The sequence below is a fragment of the Schistocerca nitens genome, chromosome 2 (genome assembly GCF_023898315.1).
Source record: "Schistocerca nitens isolate TAMUIC-IGC-003100 chromosome 2, iqSchNite1.1, whole genome shotgun sequence".
Classification (NCBI taxonomy): Eukaryota; Metazoa; Arthropoda; class Insecta; order Orthoptera; family Acrididae; genus Schistocerca; species Schistocerca nitens.
The window spans coordinates 369,617,010-369,640,843 of NC_064615.1; the positions used below are offsets into that span (position 1 = coordinate 369,617,010).

At 43.4% G+C, this 23,834-nt stretch overlaps 1 protein-coding gene across 5 annotated transcripts in view; it reads right to left on the reverse strand.

Annotated features, from left to right (window-relative positions):
• LOC126236194 (sialin-like) overlaps positions 1–23,834 on the reverse strand; it is a 395,476-nt gene that overhangs the window by 74,487 nt on the left and 297,155 nt on the right. The window contains exon 1 of one of the 5 annotated variants that reach the window (XM_049945300.1): positions 7,961–8,413. The exons of the other annotated variants lie outside the window; for them this stretch is intronic. The gene's annotated coding sequence lies outside the window, so the exon portion shown is untranslated. Of the gene's footprint in view, positions 1–7,960; positions 8,414–23,834 lie in introns of those variants that run through there. 5 annotated transcript variants of the gene reach the window in all.

A 23,834-nucleotide genomic window follows, 5' to 3' on the forward strand; every position in this document is an offset into this window, starting at 1 on the left:
GAGAGGAGAAAGTAGTAACACGGTGCAACGAAGCCGTCTGTGCTTTTGAAGCAAGACACAGTGACAGTTGGAGAGTCAAAAAGAGAGAATGACATTTATTTGAACCGAATGAATGAGTGGGAATGGGCAGTTGGGTTTGGATGGGCCTGAGAGACTTACAGCGATGGACTAGTGGTTGTGAGCGAGTTACAGTTACGGCCTTGTGGGAGCGAGAAGTGTTAAAAAGAGCGCAAGTATGTTTGCATGCCAGTATTTTTGGGAAAATTTTTAAGGATGCTGAGGATGCTAGAATGAGGCAGCTGGTACCTCACTTCTCAGTCAGAGTCTTTTAATAAAGAGGAGCATGCTCGTTTTTTTGTGCTGCTATAGGAGCATTGCCGCTGGTCTGGTTTGAACATGAAACCGATTGTCGTTTTACGCGGAAGTTCGTGTTGTTATACGGACCTGTCGCGTCAGGATGATGGGGTGCTCCACCTTGAAGCAGCTGAAGCATTCTTCTTACAAAACTATTCAAAAGTGGAGAAAAATTCAATTTAAAATTGACGTGATTGCACGGATACACCAACCGAATGTAGAGGACGTGGCATCTAAGAATGATTCACCAATTAGCTACAGTAACGATTCTGCTCTTGTCTCTTGTTTCTGACAGAATCTTGAAACAAAGGTGCACGTAAAAAATTGAATGGATTTCTAATACTGGGAATTTAACTATGCAGATTGTTAAATAATAATTTTGCGTCATAAATTTAATGACACGATAAACACATTGCAAAATTAGATCATCAACGGTAATCGCACAAGAATGAGGTCATAAACATGTCCTTACGATTCAATTTATGTCATCAAGAGTTTGAAATGCCCGCCGACTACTGCAATAGACGTTTACAGTGGCTGTTTCCAGGGCTTCTAGACAGACTGAAGAGATCCTTCGATATAACTGCGCACGCTGCAATAATGCGGTGTTTTAAATCCTCTTGGATCGTCGAAACTTGTGCGTTGGCTTAATCTTTGAGTTTACCTCAGAGAAAATGCTGTGGCACCTACTGATAATGCCTGAAGGCGTGGAGTCATTAGCTGCAAGTGAGTAATTTGCCGAGCACCCATCGTGCTGGTATCATGTACACCCACGTATTTCAAGTGGTATTTCCTCCAGGAGAGCTGGTAGCACTTCATCAAGAACCTGTGCATCTCTTTCACTCATTTAATGAAGCAAGGGTCAATCACGCAGTCTCCAATAATCCCGTATCACACGTACACGCTCCACTGCCTCTGATATTCAACCTGTCACAGCCAAGACGGATTCTCAGCCCAATATTTATTACATTCAGCGTTCCCATGATTTGTAAAGGTAGTGTTTTCAGCGAAAAAAATTATTTGACGAAAGATCCTACTCAGGGGGTACTGTTATGTCGCATCAGAACCGAGCGACAGGATTCATTTGTCTTTTGCAATCTCGCTGGTTTACTCGCTGGTGAAGTGACGTGACATGGACAGAAGCCGCATGTGAGCAAAATGCGAACAACTATGGGCTGATTTATACCACTGACGCTCACAACTCGCTGTTCCTCTGGATGTAACATACGGATTATGAGCCACAGCTACGAATGGTACCATTAAAACCAGGGCGGGTTTTGGCAGGCTTATCACTTAATTTGGAACGTACTTATCTAGCTCACGGTTTATATCGCCTTTCAGTTTCAACCACAACTGTTCTATATTTGTCAGATGTGAACTAAATCTACACATTTCGTCCTTTACATTAGTGACTGTCCCTCCCATTCAAAACAAATATTCTCTTATCTTTTTTGACGCCTTTTGCCCTTGGTGAACATTGTTCTTGTAATAGCATTTTGCTCGCTGGTACGCCTCTCATCGGTGACACACTAGAAAAGATCGAGTCTGTCTGTAATTGGGCCTACAGTATCTCTTTCGTGCGTGGGCGTCTTGCCCATTCTGCGCTTGACTGTCACGCCGATGGCTAGAAAGTGGTCTCAAGGTGTGAGGTAGCGCATCAAACCATTCCATCGTCGTGGCGACTGGAGCACCCCATCTCAGATAAAACAGATACCTTTAATTAACTGCTCGTGTGTCGATTTGATACAGGCTTCTGTGGTATTACAGTACAGAGAGTACGTTCTGCGAGCAGCATTTTGTCTTAACGAGAAGCATTTTTATGTCTGCTTTTCTTTCATCTTCATCATTAACGTTTTACCACTACAGAAGTGACCGCTTCTATGTGACAGTGCAAACAATCCTGGTTCGTCGCGTTTTCTATCAGAGGTCAGCGATATCATTGTAACGTCCACCAATTTCTTCTTAGACCACGTACGTTAATAATTTTAGGATTGTACAGAGTTTTGGCCTAAGCTGGATCTCTTCTCCTGAGGCTGCCAGATTAAAAACTGGTGGTTCCGCCGAGTGTTTGCCCCCTGTCGGTCCAACTTCAGATTTTCCGAAGTGGCCTGCTCTGGTCTTACCATAAACAAGCCAAGGCTAAGATTTGAAATTAATGAAACTTCGTGCACACCTAACTAACCTAAGGACAGCACATACATCCATGCCCGAGGCAGGATTCGAACCTGCGACCGTAGCGGTCACGCGGTTCCAGACTGAAGCGCCTAGAACCGCACGACCACACCGGCCGGGTAGTAATGTGCTATACATTTTACTTTGCTAAATAGGCGTGTGATTACATATCAATACAAGGACTGGACGAATCAACTCCCCTAAACTGTGATACCCGGTTTTAAATGGGAGAGCATGCAGTGATGGGAAGAAAAGCATGCAATGGCAGACCCACTTCAGGAAACAGCTGTTGGTGGGCGAGAAAGAAGGATGAATAGGGTTTACCATCCTGCTGACGGTGGTGTCATTAAAGATGGGGACGGAAATCAGCTGTGCTCTTCCAATGAAATCATTCCGGCCTTAAGCGACTTAAGGAAGTCACGGAAAACCTAAATATGGATGGCAGGACCGGGCATCTGAACCACTGTTTTCCCGAATGTGAGTCCAGTGTCTTACCACTCCACAAAGTAATAAAAAAAAACTCAAATCGTCTGCGAACAAGAAATTCCAATATCGACGTAATTTTTCCTATACTGTGTAACACATTACAGGATAAATGTAGCTGAGAGTGCTTGTCCAGTGTGGATGGAAGTAACAGCAACATCTCACACTATGGAACCGCTCAAGAATTCGAATGGGGTGGATGAGAATTGCGGACGCAGTGTGGCGTGCCCGGGTACATTGGGCTGGGTTGCCTCACTCGACACTAGGAAAATAAATCGACCCAAGGGCAACAGGATGCACTGTAAGGCACTGCGGTTCGTTGCGCAAGGTTACGGGAGAGATAAACATTTTCGTTTCGTGTGCCCAGTCATTTGTCTGCGAGCGTGGAGATGGAAAAAAAAAGAAAAAAAGAAACGACTCGAATCATTTTACTTGCAAACATTTTCTGCAAACAATGTTGACACTCTTTCGAGAGTTCCAGACTATCAAAAATGGTTCAAATGGCTCTGAGCACAATGGGACTTAACATCTTAGGTCATCAGTCCCCTACAACTTAGAACTAGTTAAACCTAACTAACCTTAGGACATCACACACATCCATGCCCGAGGCAGGATTCGAACCTGCGACCGTAGCAGTCGCGCGGTTCCGGACTGCGCGCCTAGAACCGCGAGACCACCGCGGCCGGCTCCAGACTATCAGCAATTCCCATTATTTATTTTCACAGACTCAGGGCGAATGGAAAGTAATCCATAATGGGAGATTACAGCTACGGGGGAAGTTTTGTAACGTAATTTTCTTCTCCCGCTGACAATATCTGTGGTAATTTGAGAAAATTATGGAAATATTTTCCAAATCAGTTCGACGGGGGTTGGAGTGGTGGAAAGGATGCCTCTGGATAGCATGAACCAAGTTTAGCCATACCGCAGAGAGCACCTCGTTGGCTTCTGTCGTCCAGGAATCAGAAACATGAGACAGCAATGGAGATGTGCTGGTAGGAAAAAAACGTGTTTTCTGACAAGTTCCGATTGGATACCGGTGGTAGACACTGTAGGGACCCGGTCCGGGAACCCAAGGCGTGTGGCACAGAAAGGAGCGAAGTACTCATCCATGAAAAGCTTTGGTCACCAACCAAATGATGTAAAAAATTTAATATATAGTAAAATTAACTTCAAATGCAAACCAAAAACTGAAATCACTTCTGAAATTCGTTCTGAAGTGACATCTTCTTGACTGCTCCCTATACAGCACACAACAATTTTTGAACAATATGGTGTGTTTAGTAAGATGAGTCGAAGTGGAAACGTGGCTGAAGGTCACAAAGGAGCTATGGTGAAACTTTCAGGCACAGTAAAATTGTGTGCCGGACCGAGACTTAAACTCGGGGCCTTTGCCTTTCGCGGGCAAGTGCTCTACTCACTGAGTTACCCAAGAACGACTAACGATCTGTTCTCACAGCTCCACTTCCGCCAGTATCTTATCTCCTAGCTTCGAAAATTTCATGGAAATTCTACGAGACTTGCAGGACTACACTGCTGAAAGAAATGGTACGGCGGAGACATGGCTTTAGCGGAGTGGAAATTTCATTCTGGAAACATCTCCCATGCTGTGGCTAAGCCTTGTCTCGCTAATATCCTTTCTTCCAGAAGTGCTTGTCCAGCATGTTTCGCAGGAGAGCTTCTATGAAGTTTTCAAAGTAGGCGATGAGGTACTGGCGGAAGTAAAGCTGTGCGGACGGGTCGTCAGTCGTGCCTGGATAGCACTTTCCCACGAAAGGCAAAAGTCCCGAGTTCGACTCTCAGTCCGGCACAGTTTTAATCTGCCAAGAAGTTTCACGTCTGTGCACACTCTGTTGCAGAACGAAATTTTAATTCTAGTTTCGATGTTTGGACGTGCCCACGACCACACCGTGAGCGGAGTTCCCAGATTTGTTGGTGTATCGACGCTGCTGCTCAGTGTGTATACTAAGAATGGTTCACAACTCGCAGTCTTATAACACAGCGCAAGAACAGTGGTCGTGAAAAGATGCTAACCGCCAGGGACCAGAGACTAATGTCACCCCTTATCAACGGCAATCTATTTCAAACTCGTCAGGTCAAGAACTGCTACTTTAAATACTTCTCACCATCAGTTTCTGACCGATCATTAATATTTGGAGTAGGGTACTTCGCGACAGGCATACAAAGCTGCACATCTAGCCAACACAAGAAACTGGACAGCAGCTGACTGGAGACGTGTAGCGTGGATCGACGAGTCGTTATTATGTCTCTTTTCAAATGATCAGGGCGTCCAGTAACATTAAAACAGACTTTACCCATTCCATCACTACATGAAGCGGCAGTTATATATCTGTATCTTCAAATTTTATGAACAAGCGATAAATGTGAACACAGTAGGAAGTGTGAGTAAAAGAATGGTGCGTGTATTTATCGCTGCAAATTGAAACAATGCCACAACCTCATCTGGAAATGAAAGCGTAACAACTGTGAATTAACTTATTGGCGTGAGCTTTCCTAGGTACTTCAAGAGGAGAGCAGCCGCAACAGGGAGAGTGGGTGGGGGCTGATGGTATCTTACTGCTACTGCATGCGGCACCTGATCACATTTAATAAACATGGTCAATACAGTCATCTGACGTTACTTTGACCTGTCTTGCACAGCTAATTAGTAATTTCGTTTTGAATCCAATGAAGCGGTTTTGACTGCTACAAAATGTTCCAGAGCCAGTCGCACAGTAATGTCTAGATTATTTGATGGGACTCATCTGTGCACAGTAGAGTACGGAACTTCTTAGCAGATTAAAGCCGTTTGCCTGACCAAGAATCCATCTGCCTTTCGCGGTCAATGTTGTTACTGTCTGAGTTATTCGAGCATGCGTCACCACCCGATTCAGAGCTTACAGTCTCAACAGTCCAGACTACAAAAGCAGTGCCGGCAAATGACCATGGCCGAAGATCAGATCCCAATTCGGAACACGCTCTTAATCTGTGAGGAATTTTCTTTGCTGCATACACGCTATTGCAAAGTTTCATTCCAACACAGATTTTCACAGTATGTGCGAATAGGTTTTTTAAAATTGCCGGTAAACAGGTATTGCTTTCTTGAAACTAGTGGTACTTCTATTTAAATTTCCCTGTCATTTAGACGCTGCCACATTGAATAAAACAACTGACAAATTCTGGTCTGGGTTTAGTTATCTGCAATTTTACATATTCTACACAAACGGGTTTTTGCGAAAATCGGTGTGACGGGAGTGCGATAAGAGTCTAAAATTTCTCCTCGATAATGTGTCGTGTTGCCTGCCCTGGAACACGCTAGTGAGGCCATTGCCCTGTATATACTTTGGTGTGCTTACTAGGCAGCGCTCGATAGACCGCAGTGACTTTCTCTGCTGCAGTCTCTTCTCTAAGAAGCTGTGCAGTGCTGACCTATGGCTGGAATTCTGGACAATACGTACGCGTCTGTGGATTTCGTCCAGGCCAGATCACTACATCGCAGTGAAGTACATTGGTAATACCACCAGCAATAGAGAAGTAGAGAATAAAGGAAATTCGTCCACATTAAAGTTATAGTACTAGTAATATCAACAGCGGTATATTTCATTTATCCAGTATAGAATTAGGAGGAACAGAAACTATAAAAGATAAAAATAAAAAAATGTAATGAAACTTACGTAGGACTGCAAAATTCAAAATGACTTTCTGCTTGACTAACTACTTTTTAAAAAAATTCTGTTTGTGTTATGTTTAGACGTCTCCTCGATTAACACAGTGGAGGAGAGATAAACTGCAATATGATTCCGTTATGGCGTCGATCACCATTTATTGTCAGTTGTTAATATATGTGACATGCCAGTGCACTAGCATATGGTTAATAGTAAGATAAGAAACTTTGTCTTTTAGCTATTAAGGTAAACACTTTCTACTGTGACGCCTCGCATGACTGTTTCATGTCCACATGGGAGAAAGTGTAAGATGTTGAATCCTGGAACGAAATACGGAACTCACTTCTAATATTACTGTGAAGTTAAGCGTTATCGTGCTGGGAATAAAGTACCACAGCCCGTGTAGCAAACTGTCATTTGAAGCCTGTGGTCGCTTAAAGATTGCAACCCACCTTAACAGATGGTGTAGCTACAGCATAAAAAAGGAAGAACGGAAAAAGAAACAAGGCACTCTTGATAATGATAGAGTGCAGGCCGAGGAAGCTGCGCGAGTATGCTATTACCATGACACACAGTTTTTTATATATCAGCAACTGTAAACACAGATACATATCTATTAAATGATAGAAAAAGAAATCCGCCGCCAAGGAATTATGGATAGGCTGTTTATGAAGTTATAAAACCACAACACAGAACATTATGGAACGGCATTTAAAGTCTTTTATTTGATAAAACAACCGTACAAAGTGTCTCGCCTGTGTGTGTTACTGCAATAGATTTTTAAACATTTGCTTATGACTACTTTGCTGCCTTTAAGTAACAAATCTTTGAATACGTCCACCGCAACTATTTAATTATTGATATTGTGTATTCATATGACACAGCACAAAGCGTTAAATGACATTGATAGCTTCGAAGTGTATTCGCATATGTTTGCTGGACTCACCCGCTGACAGTACTTTAAAAACCAACCTTATGCCCGATGTGAGATTCGAACCCCCAGACCAGTGAAGCTGACAACTCCCTAGCCTTCGTAAGTGTACACTCTACGGGAAAATACGACCGCTTTCGCTCGGTCAGACGGTCATTTGTCATGCCCACATTACACATAAGCAACAAGCAGGACTTCACGATAGAGGAGCATTCGTACGTGGGTCTCCGCTGCGTCTCTTGCAATATTTCTTGCTGCACTGATATGTTTGAATATGTTTAACGTGTGATGTAACCGACAGAAGCTACAACACAAATATGCAACAAAGGGTGAAAAAATTCGTCTGGTAAAAACTTACCGCTGATGCCACTGACTGCAAAGATTCGAGAGCAGTAGACACAGTGATGAACCAATTGCCGCAAATGTTTGTGGTACTGCGAGACCCGATGTTAAATATGCCACGAGTTCCGTAATTATTAAAGTATCGACAAAGGAGAAACTTATATCGATCGAACGTGGGTTTTCGTCACTGTGCCACCGATACGATATCGATTCTTCGTTGTCCTTCCGCCGCACAGCTCGTCTGAGCAACTGCCGTAAGCCGCTGTGCATTTCGGCTGCCGGGTGTACGAACCATCTTGGTTTGGGGTGTCAGTGCGTGTTGGACGACACACCTGCCGGCTTCGCACAGCCAGAGATCGAACATCACACCTTTTAGCAGAGAATGGGCAACGATTAATACCTACTACTGTGCGGACAAATTTTTGCCGGTTCTCACTGTCCGTTACGGGCGCTTTGCGCGCTACTGTTCCGGGAGCCGAGTTGTTCAACATTCCGCTTTCGGCAATCGGCGCTTATCGTGGCGGACGTGACGTCAGACGGCGGCAGAGGCGGCTCGAGCGTGCGATTGAGCGAGTTGGGGCGCATGCGCCCTGTACTCAGAACATTCGTGGCTGACGTCAGCGAACCTTTGGCGACGCACTGTGGTGGGTCACGGTACTACTCATTGATGACTTGCGGCTACTTTCTGGGAGAGTCTACTTTCTCAAATAAACGAGCTGTATGCTGCAGATTAAAATATGTTTTTTCACTAACATCTCTATTGTTATGTTGTTCCTTTTTTATCAAGACAAATGTTTGGTACGTCGTTCCGACATCCACGCTTCTTAACTTGCCTTCTACATAGAATATCGTTCATTATTTAATTTCATTCACACTTCAAAATAATTCCTCCATTATTAAGGCCTAATGTTAAATGGAAAGTAGATTAAAAAGAGTAGTGACGAGGCGTTAATTCAAACACTAACGTACGCCCGCATTTCCAGCCGTCCTTGACCTGACCACCATCTCTGGCAACGGCGCGGTCACGTTCTTCTCCATTGAGCAAATCGCAGTTGGCGCATGCGTTTGAAGGCAACGGAGCGCAGCTTTCGATGTCAAATTGCCTTGGCTTTTGACTCCGTCAACTGTAATGTTTACCACCCAAAAATGTGAACAGCATAGCGTTCTTACATTTAAAGATCTGAGGCAAAGGTAGAATAAAATCTAAAATTTTCATACATAATTACGCATATGTGCAAGATTCAGATCACAAAACATTTGGCATGTAACATAAGTTAAAAATGACAGACATCACTGATAAAAATTAGCAGTTTCCAAACTATTTCGGAAACAATAATAAAATGTTATTTGGGCACACATCAAAAGTAAACTAAGTTAGACTTTGTAAGGTTGTGGCTGTCCCTACACTGTTGCATGGTTCTCATACACGGATCAGTCAGAAAGCCAAAGGAAACTTAAGTTGGACTGCAAGAACAAATTTTGTACGGAACGTCAAATATATAAAATAACGTGAAAAGGAAGGAACTAAACGCGAATCAGCACTAAACTAGATGTCGGCAAACCAGATGAAAACAATCAGAGGAAAGAAGAATGTCTCAAATACTAACAATTCGACCCAACTGTAAAAGAACTGCAAAGCAGACACCGATCGTAATGAAGTGAATCATGAAACCGGAAGAAACTAAAATCTTAATCCTGTGCCGAAGAAGACGCAGACGAGAATGAGAAGAAGAAGAAAAAGAAGAAGAAGATAAGTACCGTTAAGTTACGAGGGAACCGCTCAATTCGTTCTACAGGAAACGACATCTGCACCTAGCTCTCTAAAATGATTTCACTCTAGCCCTCCGTAGAATTTGACTGAAGTACGCTTACGCACTGATTATAAATTATTCTGAGACTGAAGAGCGATTCGATTTGTGGGATACGCTAATAGACCCTACAATTACGTGCTACTTGGCTAAATTGAATTATATAACCCCGTGATATAATGCTAAGGATCAAAACAAAATTCTTTTCACTCCAGACACATCTTGAAAAAGTCACTGTTTACTGCTCAAAATTTTCCACGCTGAAGATGCCGCAATAAAGGGAGAACTGTTTTCATGTGTATTTTCCTTTCGAACACAGGCATTTCTTGGAATGTGTTAATGTCTCAAAAACGCAGCGCTGCTAGATAATAGCTTTCTTGAATGAATTACCAGGAGTGGTTCACGGAAAAGCGAGATTAAAATGGGAGCAGACATGACATCATTTTAAACTGGCTCTTCCTCTGCGGAACTTTATCTGAGCTACAAAAAATAGATAATCACTGTCTTTTGGTGCAGTGTTTATGAAACGTTGTACTTCATGGACATCTAGTTTGTGTCTGTGACGAAGGTATAGAGAGAAACTCTTAGTGATGAACTCCAGTTATTCCTTTATCAATTCCTATCTACATGAATGACTAGTATTTTATTTTTTGAATCAACAAACTAAAAAAGTACTCTCCTATAAAGTTTTGTAAACGGCTATTGTTGCGTTTTTGTTAAAATGGTCCTCAATTGTTGCTGAAGCGCCCAATGATACTGAAGATGTGGCGCTCGAGAGACTAGATCGCTCATCAGGTTAGGTCACACACATAGTAGGCATCGGCATTTCATTAGTTAACTCAGAAGTGGCAGTCGAAATTTTTCCCGATCGCTGTAATGGTTCCTGCACCACACATTTGATAAATTGTGGACAGAGTCCACACGTCTGAATGTTATCTCGTAGATGATTAGCGCTGCATTATGATATAAAGGTCTCACAGTATTTACTCGTGGCTTCTGTCTTGTTTTAGATGGTCCTTGTATTGTATAAGTTCCGTACTTCCGAACGACGATGCATGCTGATGAACGCTAGCAGCGTACTCATGTTCTGTAGGTTACATGACCCTTTATATATCGACAATCAGTTTCTGGACGATTAAACCCTTCTGGTTTTTAGGAGAATCTAAGGTGACTCATCGCATAAGTAAATAAAGCGATCGGACTGTGGTAACGCCCGACGCTTATGCAACACACCTGACGTACACATAATGCGGACCGAATCGTAACTGTCCGAGTCTACTAGGAAAACTATGGTAGTCTATGCTTAATTATGCTAGTCTACTATAGCTTGCGGTAGCTATATAACTCTGTTCATATGACAGAAAAGAAGCACACATGACGCCGTGTCAACTTTCACCAAGTGTGATGGTGCAGTGGTTAGCAAATTGGGAGTCTCATTCGGGAGGATTGGTGTTCTTATCTCCGTAAATTCTGCCTAATTTAGTTTTCCCGTGGCCTCATAAGACAGATACAATAAAAAATGGGAAAAGGAGATGTAGATTTCCCTCCTGATCCTATATCTTATTATTGTAGGTACACTTACGCTTCGTCTCTAATGACGAAATTCCTTCCTTCCTTTGCAAATTGTATTGAAAGACTCTGACACGAAAGGAGAACGGAAGATGTGCAGGTTAATATTGGGTCTGAATGCTGGGACAGTGGAATGAGTAATATTGATGTGAGACGAAGCAACTGCCTCCGTGTCCTGTAGCTTCATTTTCTTCCTTCTTTTACTCAATTTGTTTCAGGCAAAGTGCATTTCACCATTTCACCAGATACAAATGGTTCAAATGGCTCTGAGCACTATGGGCCTTAACATCTGAGGTCATCAGTCCCCTAGAACTTAGGACTACTTAAACCTAACTAACCTAAGGACATCACACACAGCCATGCCCGAGGCAGGATTCGAACCTGCAACCGTAGCGGTCGCGCGGTTCCAGACTGAAGTGCCTAGAACCACTCGGCCACATACGCCGGCTCACCAGATACAAACAGGACATTTGACTGACCATTTCACCAGACACAAACAGGACATTTGAATGACTTGTTAGAAAACATAAAACAACTGTGCGAGATAATTAGCCTACGAAGCACATTAGTTTGACTACACTCTTAAAATAAAAGGCACAAATTTTTAACATGAAATCCACTCATATACATAAAACATGAAGGTTCTCATATTGCCTTTTAGTAAGGCAAATGAAATGGCAAATACATTTGGTAATGGATCTATCCATGGAACTAAGAAGCACTCTAAGAGAAAAATAACCCTTAATTTTAAAAATATTGTTCACAGGAATTGTACTTGGATGATTGTATTTACCGCAATCTGTTAGATTACGCACAATGTCCTCGACAAAGAGACAGGAATCATAGCCTGGAGGGCGTATTAGGTTTACCAGATGTCTCGTTTTATTAGCATTTCATGTGAGCTGCTCGTAGTCTGTTAATAGTAACAATTTTTTTTCTCGTGAACGCCGAGATGAGAAACTAAGGGTGGCGTGGTATCTCTTGCTGAATCGCCCGAAACGATGTGCCTGATTTCACGTTAAGTAGTAGGTCCTCTTCACTTGGTTGAACAACTACAGTAGGTTAGGAGCACGCAGGTCGCCGAAGTGGCACCCAATTGAAAGACTTTTACTGCTTCAGGCAAATGCCGGGACGGTTCCTTTGAAAGGGCACGGCCGCTTTCCTTCCCCCATCATTCCTTAATGCGATGGGACCGATGACCTCACTGTTTGGTTCTCTTCCCCAAATCAACAAACCAACCAACTTGTACCAGGCCATTGAGCCACACAACAACAACAACAATAAAAATAGTAACAGCAGTAGTAGTAGATGGTGTAGTAATGTCCATATCCAGTAAAATTGTCCATTCCGTTTTTTATTTGTTGGCGAGTGTAATGTGAAACTCACTGTATGGTCGGGTTATGCCGGTGGGAAGTAGACGCAGCACCGTTTATTGTCTGGTAGTCTGCCCGTTCGTTTCCGCAGTAACTATTTTAGACGATTCGATTGACTCAACTCCTATCCTTTAGCTTCAGGTGTAACCTATTGGCAGTCACCGATAATTTCAAATCAAAACTTAAGTTCACAAGATCTACAGATCCTTAGGAGGTAGTTCTGAAGACCGACGAATTTAGCACAAAATAAATAACAGGATTAGAACACGTGCACGAAAGCTGTCGAATACGCATAAATTCACGGCTGCTAACATGGCATTGGGTAAACACGAACTGCGGGGAACATGACCTCGACATCATCAAAAAACAAGTGAAAAGCGTCTTGTCAGCACGACGCGTAAAACATATGTATCGAGAGAGGTCGTTCTTTGCGCGTTGCCAGGGACGTTGAATATAAGATACACAAATAGGGGTTTTCAAAGAGGGCGCGATCAGCCTCCACAGCTAGCCAACACACGGGCTCGATAAGAGTTATGTTAATTACATGTACCTGTCTTTTCTGCTACGAACGAAACTACACTCATGCTCATAAATTAAGGATAACGGTGATCAATGTTGAAAGAACGCTCTGGTGGGTGGCTTGCAGGTTCAAATCACCTCGGGGTATGACGATGCAGTGCATTTGACCTCCAGTCGTCACACGGTGGCGCTGGCAGCAGTTCACATACGCAGAGGTGTGTTGGTGCATGTCAGAGTACGGTGCAGCGAGTAAGTGTGCAGACGTTTTCAGACGTGCTAATGGTGACTGTGTGTTGAAAATGGCTCAAAGAACACTTACTGATGACGTTATGAGGGGTAGAATACTAGGAAGACTGGAGGGTGGTCACACACAGCAGGCCATAGCACGATCCCTCTGTATGCCACAAAGTGTGATCTCAAGATTGTGGCAACGATCCCACCAGACAGGAAACGAGTCCAGGCGCTACAGTACGGGACGCCCACAGTGTATAACACCACAAGAAGGCCGATATCTCACCATCAGTGCCCGCAGACGGCCACGGAGTACTGCAGGTAACCTTGGTCAGGACCTTACCGCAGCCACTGGAACAGTTGTCTCCAGACAGACAGTCTACAGACGACTGAACAGACATTGTTTATTCGCCCGGAGACCTGCAAGGTGCATTCCACTGACCCCTGGTCACAGGAGAGTCCGTAAAGCCTGGTGTCAAGAGCACAGCACATGGTCACTGGAACAGTGGTCCCAGGTTATGTTCACGGACGAGTCCAGGTATAGTCTGAACAGTGATTCTCGCCGGGTTTTCATCTGACGTGAACCAGGAACCAGATACCAACCCCCCTTAATGTCCTTGAAAGGGGACCTGTATGGAGGCCGTGGTTAGATGGTATGGGGTGGGATTATGATTAGTGCACGTACACCCCTGCATGTCTTTGACAGAGGAACTGTAACAAGTCAGGTGTATCGGGACGTCATTTTGCACCAGTATGTCCGCCTTTTCAGGGTTACAGTGGGTCCCACCTTCCTCCTGATGGATGATAACGCATGGCCCCACCGAGCTGCCGTCGTGGAGGAGTACCTTGAAACGGAAGATATCAGGCGAATGGAGTGGCCTGTCTGTTCTCCAGACCTAAACCCCATCGAGCACGTCTGCCATGCTCTCGGTCGACGTATCACTGCACGTCTTCAAACCCCTACGACACTTCAGGAGCTCAGACAGCCACTGGTGCAAGAATGGGAGGCTATACCCCAGCAGCTGCTCGATCACCTGATCTAGAGTATGCTCTGGTCCAACTGAACCGATCGGTGGCTGAAAATGGTTATGTTCGGCTACTATGAGAGCATTTTCAACCATTCATGGGCCTCATGTTCCCAAACAACGATGGGATTTTTATGGATGACAATGCGCCGTCTCACTAGGCCACAATTGTTCGCGATTGATTTCAAGAACACTCTGAACAGTTCGAGCGAATGATTTGGCCACCCAGATCGCCCGATATGAATCCCACAGCACTATTATGGGACACAATCGAGAAATCAGTTCGTGCACAAAATCCTGCACCGGCAACACTTTCACAATTATAGACGGCTTTAGGAGCAGTATTGCTCAGTATTTCTGCTGGGGACTTCCAACGGACTCGAGGCCACGCCACGTCAAGTTGCTGCACTGCGCCGGGAAAAAGGAAGTCCGACACGATATTAGTATGCAGCCTATGACTTCTGTCACAGTGTAAATGCATGATGAGATGATGCGGCAGCATCTTGGGCTCGATCTCAAACCGCTTACCAGTTTCCCGTGGAGTGCAGGTTTAAGACGCTGCTGATGGTGTCCAGTACGTCTGACGTGAACACTAAACTGGTAGCCAGGCTGTAGCTAAGCGAGCAAGGTGGCGCAATGGCAACACACCGGACAAGCACTCTGGAGGACTGCCACTACCATCTCCGTCCGGCGATGTACATTTAGGTTTCCCACGGCTTCGTTCCATCGCTTAAAGCGAACGCTGCGATGATCCATTTAAAAAGGACACGGCTGATTCCGTTTCTCATCCTTCCCCAACCCAAGTTTATGTGTCTCCGTTGGAGACCATAATCTACTATTCGGGCTGAGCACGCTGTGAGCCGGTATCAAGTTTCGCCGTCCCTTTTCTATTAATTGTATACTTATCTTCAGCAGTACAAAGATAACAGTTTACTGCATAAGCACTCCTTGCTGCCATCCACACGATACAGATAAATGTCTTACACTCATGACAAGTAGGGGTATGGGCAGCAACAAACTGGCATCATTGGGACTTACCTAGTGATAGCATAGCGGCACTTCACTAATGTTGTCCCCGACGTAGGATTAGAGCTGGATTAGAACTGAGCTGGTCTTACTCAGCAAAGTAGCAATAATAATAATAATTTGTTTCGTGGTTCCTCTTTTGCGTCGAGTAAAGTAAGTAAACTAGTTTGTAAAAACTTCCTGCAATCATTTATGATCAAAATAAAGCGACACCAGAAAGCCGTCGTTAAACTCCTACCATTTCCATACGAGAAACACAGGATTCTTGTTGTCTGTTGCGTTGATCGAGTTACTACGAGATAATGCTCACAATTACATACACGGCAAGACACAAAATCGCCGAAGTGAAACGATACACGGCGTAATGTAGCGACGCTGAAGCAGACTACGTGCTACGCCAGCCAACAGCCGACTGCCCCTCCGACCGTGCGTGCCGTGGTCGCCACACGCCGCCTAAGCATCAGATTCTCTGGAAGCCAAGTAGTGCCGCGGCAACGTGGCGAAAGCCGCCCACAAACACGGCGGTCTTCTGTTCTAAAGTGGTACGGCTCTCCCGAAAAGGTAAGCTCGATTTGTGCAAAGGGTGGCGCATTACAGCGTAAGGGCGGGTTCACACACGTAACTAACGTTACGTCACAACTTGTGGCTGTATGTAGTGGCACCGAGAGCTGCCGTTCACACAGGACGCTACAAATACTACGTAGTTGCACAGCTCTAAACAACTGAAATCATATGGGTTGGTATTAATGTTGTTGTTGTTGTGGTCTTCAGTCCTGAGACTGGTTTGATGCAGCTCTCCATGCTACTATATCCTGTGCAAGCTTCTTCATCTCCCAGTACCTAATGCAGCCTACATCCTTCTGAATCTGTTTAGTGTATTCATCTCTTGGGCTCCCTCTACGATTTTTACCCTCCACGCTGCCCTCCAATACTAAACTGGTGATCCCTTGATGCCTCAGAACATGTCCTACCAACCGATCCCTTCTTCTGGTCAAGTTGTGCCACAAACTCCTCTTCTCCCCAATTCTATTCAACACCTTCTCATTAGTTATGTGATCTACCCATCTAATCTTCAGCGTTCTTCTGTTCTTGTCCAAACTATTTATCGTCCATGTTTCACTTCCATACATGGCTACACTCTATACAAATACTATCAGAAACGACTTTCTGACACTTAAATCTATACTCGATGTTAACAAATTTCTCTTCTTCAGAAACGCTTTCCTTGCCATTGCCAGTCTACATTTTATATCCTCTCTACTTCGACCATCATCAGTTATTTTGCTCCCCAAATAGCAAAACTCATCTACTACTTTAAGTGTCTCATTTCCTAATCTAATTCCCTCAGCATCACCCGACTTAATTCGACTACATTCCATTATACTCGTTTTGCTTTTGTTGATGTTCATCTTATATCCTCCTTTCAAGACACTGTCCATTCCGTTCAACTGCTCTTCCAAGTCCTTTTCTGTCTCTGACAGAATTACAATGTCATCGGCGAACCTTAAACTTTTTATTTCTTCTCCATGGATTTTAATACCTACTCCGAATTTTTCATTTGTTTCCTTTATTGCTTGCTCAATATACAGATTGAATAATATCGGGAGAGGCTACAACCCTGCCTCACTTCCTTCCCAACCACTGCTTCCCTTTCAAGCCCCTCGACTCTTATAACTGCCATCTGGTTTCTGTACAAATTGTAAATAGCCTTTCGCTCCCTGTATTTTACCCCTGCCACCTTCAGAATTTGAAAGAGAGTATTCCAGTTAACAGTGTCGAAAGCTTTCTCTAAGTCTACAAATGCTAGAAACGTAGGTTTGTCTTTTCTTAATCTAGCTTCTAAGATAAGTCGTAGGGTCAGTATTGCCTCACGTGTTTCAATATTTTTACGGAATCCAAACAGATCTTCCCCGAGGTTGGGTATTAATGTTATGGTGCAGGTTGTGGCATTAGAACGGTGACAAGAGTTGAATACAAGGAAGACGAAGCCCAGATGTTGGACACGGAAATAAATTTCGTGCAGAGATATATCAAGGACGACAAACATATTTATAAAAGAAATAACACTCTAAGACGAAAATGAAAACTAACCAACAGCTGGCATGCACTCGTATGTAACTAAAAAGAACGAGTCGTACAAACTTCGTGATTTGTGAGAACAAGCACTCAATAAATTTTGGATTATATGCAGGAAATAGCGGCACCTATTAAACTAAAAATTAGTTATTCGAAATGTCTACATCAACGAGTACAATAAGATCCTAAAATCTTGGAAGAGTGGCGTTTCTGTAGATGGTATTCACGAGGTGTGGCAATAAAGAAACCGGACTCATGCTCTAACTCTTTATTGAAGAAACTTACACAACTGAAATGTTGTCCCCTTCAATGCTCCCCTCCGCGATCCATGCACCATTCCATGCGAATTTCCCACTGTTGGAAGCAGAGCTGCAAGTCTTTTTCTGTTACTCGTATTAAGTGCATTTACTTATTCACTCAAAAACTTTTTAGGATTGTGGGATACATCACAGGTTTTCAAATATTGTGTTTGTGCGAGCGTGACACACACACATACATTGCTACAGAAAATTAAACGTGGGTTGTTGTTCTTGTAGTTACAGAAGCTGCGAAAGTCTACCTGCCAACCACTATTTTGACTTTTTTCAGTAATAAAATGAAAACACACTGAAATCGAACGGAGTACAGTAGCATTTATTCCACGATAACTGCGACAAAATGCTCGTGTTTCAGAATAGAGCCACCAGGGAGCAGTGGTGGAAGGAAAGTGGCGTAACAAAGTACGATCAAGTGGAACTTCTTGTGGCATGACAAAAGTTGCTTCTCAAGTTGCGCCACTGAACTCTGGGAGTTCACATGTGCAACTACTGTATGCGCCTAGCTGTGGCGACACTTTTGTAGCGTGTGTGAACCGGCTTAACTTCTACCATGTGCAACTACTTCGTAATTCTTTACTCGACGTATTTGTTCGATGTACACGGTGTTCCACCAAGCTTTCGCATCTGCAAGAGCTTTGTTCCTGTTAATGTGACAAGAAAATGATTAAATGATTGTTTGGCTCCAAATTCTCTACACGCTTACGCTAATGAAAGTAACTTCGATGATATACTCTAAAACTACATTGGTCACTAGAATTTTTAAAACGGCATTATGGCATTTTGTTCCGCCAGAATAGCAGATATATATGAGATGAAATAACTGATATAATTCTTTTGTAGGTGTGGCGAGCAGTTACGGAGTAAAAACATACTGAATATGGGGATTTCTGAGCTGTTCTCGCCACCATTTTAATGGTGCATCGCCCGGAATTTTACACCACTCTCTGGCAACAGTGACGTCAACACTACGTAAGCTTTTGTCGGTGATGCTAGTTATCGTGGAGGGTAGCGTAAATTTGTAGGTGGCGTGGCATTCGAACGGCAAACCACAGAACTTCGCACATACCGTGCGTTTTTACTCAACAATTTTTAATCAGAGCTACAAACGAGATATCATATAATTCGTCTCATTCCGCAGGCAGAAAAAAACAAGTTCCATCAAAAAAATGTACACTTGGGCTTATATTTTTAGAACACGTAATTCGAGTCATTTTTCAGAAGCTTTGGAATCAATGAATCTCCATCTGAATCTTTTTGTTGTCACATCAAAATTAACATAGTTCTTGCAGACACCAGTGTCAGTTGGGACCACCTTTATATTGATTTTCCATATCTGTCACTTTTTTGTAGTGTGGCACCATTTTTCATTCAGCTGAATTCGTCTCTCGTTCAGTTCAACTGCTGAACAACGTACTCCCTTTCTCGTATTTCTCTGTTTACAATACTGTACAAGTATTTCAGTGTATTTCATGCTTTCACGTAGTGTGTAATGTGCAGTTCCGTAATCCCAACTATTCGCATGTTGCCGTGAATCTAATCATAGTGTGTCACCAAAGCAGCCTGCACGTTACAAGCTGACCGAAAACTACGCACGCGTCTGCCTTGAGCTGTCGCAGCGGCGCACCGACTTCCAGGTGGTGGCTATACTGCCAGCGGCCTGTTACACGCAGGAGACAATGCCCTTCGCTTACGCGGACCACCACACACCTTGGCCTCAATCTTCGTACACGCACGCAACACTGACAACTGTCAGTGACGAGGAAAGTGTAGCGTCAGTTCTGGTTAAATAAAGGCGACGAACAACGTTATATTCAGCCGCAGTGCTCGATGACACTAGAATAATTGTGTGAGATGGACGTCACAGTCGTTAGATGCTGACTAAAGGCTGTTGCGAAAACTAATATATCAGTACTTCCTAGCAGATTAAAACTGTGTGCCAGACCGAGACTCGAACTCGGGATCTTTCCATTTCGCGGGCAAGTGCTCTGCCAACTGAGCTACCGAAGCACGACTCACGCCCCCTCCTCACAGCTTCACTTCTACCAGTACGTCGTCTCCTACCTTTAATCTGCCAGGAAGTTTCATATCAGCGCACACTCCGCTGCAGAATGAAGAGAAACATCCCCCAGACTGTGGCTAATCCATGTCTCCGCAATATCCTTTCTTTCAGGAGTGCTGGTTCTGCAAGTTTCGCAGGAGAGCTTCTGTAAAGTTTGGAAGGTAGGAGACTATGTACTGACAGATGTAAAGCTGTGAGGAGAGGGCATGAGTCGTGCTTGAGTAGCTCAGTTGGTAGAGCACCTGCCCGCGAAAGGCAAAGGTCCCGAGTTCGAGTCTCCGTCTGGCACACAGTTTTAATCTGCCAGGAAGTTTCATATCAGCGCACGCTCCGCTGCAGAGTGAAAATCTCATTCTGGAATTTATCGGTAGGTTTGGGAATGTTTTAGAAAGAATGCACATGCATTCAACTCAGTATGTTACGTGGGTGTGATCAGCCCGGATCTACGATATTTCCCAACTGGGGCAGAAACTTGATAGTGGCGCCCCCCTGCCCCCTCGAGCGTTTGAGATAGGACGTCAAAAATGTAAAAAATGTGTTTTTCAAAAATATGTACATTTTATCTTTCTGAAGAGCATGGTATATAAAACATATTTGTTAGAGGAAATGAAAGACATGTTATTCGGTTTTAAGTGTGCCAAAGTGCAGTGCCACGCCTCTTCACAGAGCATTCTTGTATCGCACGTCACTGTATTTCGCTCTGTAGAATTCAAACGTGTATATTTTGTAATGGAAGCTATCAAACCTATGTTCAGGACAGTGGAAATTAAAATGTCCTGTCGTGTCTCTCCTGCTCCCAGTAGCCGGTTTGACATCCTACCGCCCTTAAAAAAGGAACTCACAATTCATAGTGAGTGGGATTATTTGTGACCGGAAATTAAGAACTCTTCATAAAATTTGCACTCTTTATTGCCTACTAGCTAGTAACTTTCTCTTTTGTGTAACACAAAATTAAATATAAGAAACATAAAACCAATAAAGACAAGAGACAAGCAAGACAGTACACATTTGTTCAATCCTTAGAAACCAGTATTTTTTCTCTCTAATGTTGCTACAGCTTTACAAGGCGTGCTTTCCTTTTTGCGAAAGAATCTATAAGCTATCAAAGTTTGTCAACGTTTTGCTGCAAGAAAAATCAAAATGTCGTTGTCTAATACCGAGAAAGCTGTTAATACGAATAGTACCTAACACTGCTGTGGTTTCTCCATTACGTCTATTTTGTCACTGATTGCGGGATAAAACGAAATATTCGTAGACCTTTGTAATGTTGCAGCGTGCGCAAAATAAGCGGGACTGTTTAGGCACGAATGGTCATTTTTATGTACCTCATTTATATAAATAACACGATAGAACATAATTCACGAAGTACCAATATCAAATGCCTATGAGGCCTACTACAAGCAAAAAGTTTTATGTTAGGAAATAGTTTCACATTTCACTCACACGCTCCAGTTTCTCAAGCATGAGATCGAAAAAGAGTAGTAAGAAAATGTTATATAAATCTGGAATCGTCATATTCTTCCTTTTAATTTGTGTGCTACCCCATTTCTTATCCTTCCTCATTCTAACAATCACTCTTCTCATCATTAATTCTGTAACTATTCCTGCCATTGTCCAGTTAATTTCAGTAGTCCTGTCAGAATCACAGGCACCGTTATCTCACGTTTAATTTCCGGTTAAGCGTTACTACGCGTTCGTATAACGCGTTTTCCGCGCTATTCCGAGAAAACTACTTACAGCGGCTGCTAACCGGGACTGTACAACTGGTACTGTAGCGACCTAGCAAAAAAAATTTCTGTCAAGATTTCATTTTCTTGGATACACCCAGAAGATAATACGTAATCTTTCTTAACTGTTATTCCTGATAGTCGATTATTTCCATTCTGGTACTCTGAATCTGTGGATTTCACTGATAATTATAACAACGCTGATCATTGGCATACCCAATAAACCATGTAAACAAATAGCGATTGGCATTCACCCATGTGGGTTTATTCGGCTCAGCTCGTATCGCCCCGTCCCCTTTTGTCTGCAGGGAATTTTTTCATTTCTTGATGCGACGGGGATTCCCCTGGCAACACACGTATGCTATGCGCATTCAAAAATCAACTTCAGAAATCAACTTTGAATACAGCCATCTCATTCGTGAAACAGAACTGCAGTTCTGTTGCAAGAGCAAATGTGTGCTGGAAAGTTGTTAAGGTAATTTAAGGAGTTTCTACGTTATATTCCGGGAGCCAACTAATGATGCATGGCGGAGGGTGCTTCTGGTACGACTAACTGATAGCCCCCGACCCTGTTTCACTCGCAAATAGCGCATGGGAAGAATGATTGTCTCTAGTTTCTCGGGCTTTCTCGTCGTCGTCATTACGAGAGATGCACGTCAGAGGAAGGAATATGTTCACACAATCGAAGGTAATCTGCTTTTACAAGATATATAAACATCTCCAACTCCTCAATAAATTCTTATCTCGTGTGAGAACTTGAAATCTATCTCAAATACTCTGTAATATACTAGGTGCAATGTATGAAACGACAAAACTTATAATCGTTCACGTCTTTCCATTGCGTGTTACCGAGACAGTCATTTTCGCCACTTACATGTATTGAGTAACTGCATGTCGTCACTGAAATGGATTCCCCAGGAACGATCGTCCAAATGAATCCAAACCTGCTTGGTCAGCAGAACACTGTACCAGCGGTAAAGCATTAGGATCGCAGAGAGATGGCGTTCACGTTGCTTCAGCAGCGCTGAACTTTGTTTGACCAGAGGGGCCAGCGTTGTGGTAATGAACAGCCGTCGAACGAGGAGGAAACATGAAAGCAAGCCTGCACACTTGATGTAAATTTTAATTTTCAATGATTTTCATTTGTTCGCAATTAACGGTAAGTAAAGCAGTGATAATAGTAGTTTGTGCCAGGCCCGCAGGTTAAGGCGACTATTAGCGAAAGGCAAGCAACCTGGGTCAGAGTCACAGTTTAGCAAAACTATTCATCAGCCACGACGTATCCATTTTGCTTTATGTCTTTTATACAAGAAAAATAGCCCCTTTGTATTTTTGCCATGGTCTTCTGGTCGACGTTTATGTGACGGTACGTAAAAGAAGGAAGGAAGGGAGGAATGAAGATGGTTTAACGTCTCGTCGACATCAGGGTCATTAGAGACGGAGCACATGATCGAAATGTTTCAAGGTTGGGGAAGGAAATCAACCGTGCCATTTCGAAGGAACCACCTTGGCATTTGCCTAGAGCGACTTATAAAAATCACGGAGAGCCTAAATCTGGATAGCCGCATGCGGATATGAACCGTTGTCCTTGCGAATGCGAGTCCAGTGTTCCAAAGACGGCGCCACCTCGCTTGGTATGACTGTACGTCTTACTAACAACAATGCTAAGCATGTTGTCCGACTTCAGGCTGTGTAGAAGTAGGATGAGCAGCATGTTCAGTAAACTACTCTTACCTCGCTATTTCTTAAAGTAATAACTTTCTCGAAACAACATTCGTTTACCAGTTGCAGATCTCTAAATTCGCACCTTTCTGCCTTTGACACTACAACTGGCGCATTACTCGCTGTTCCGACCGGCCGGACACAACCAACAATAACACCAGCCACCTGTTCCGCGCTGGAGCTATGTCGGACTCTTAACTGGGATAAAGTGACGTCTGGCATAATCTGAGTGTTTTAAACTGCATCATCTGCGTCCTGATTCTTTTCTAACATCTCTGTATCAAGACATACTATGTTTAGAGTTCTGTACACTCTGGCTGGTCGCTCTTGCTCGACTCTGCCGACCCCTATTTCCTTCATGACATTCACAGTATATCACACAGCACAGGGAGGAATATTAATTAATTAATCACAAAATATCCATTTATAACTGGTAAG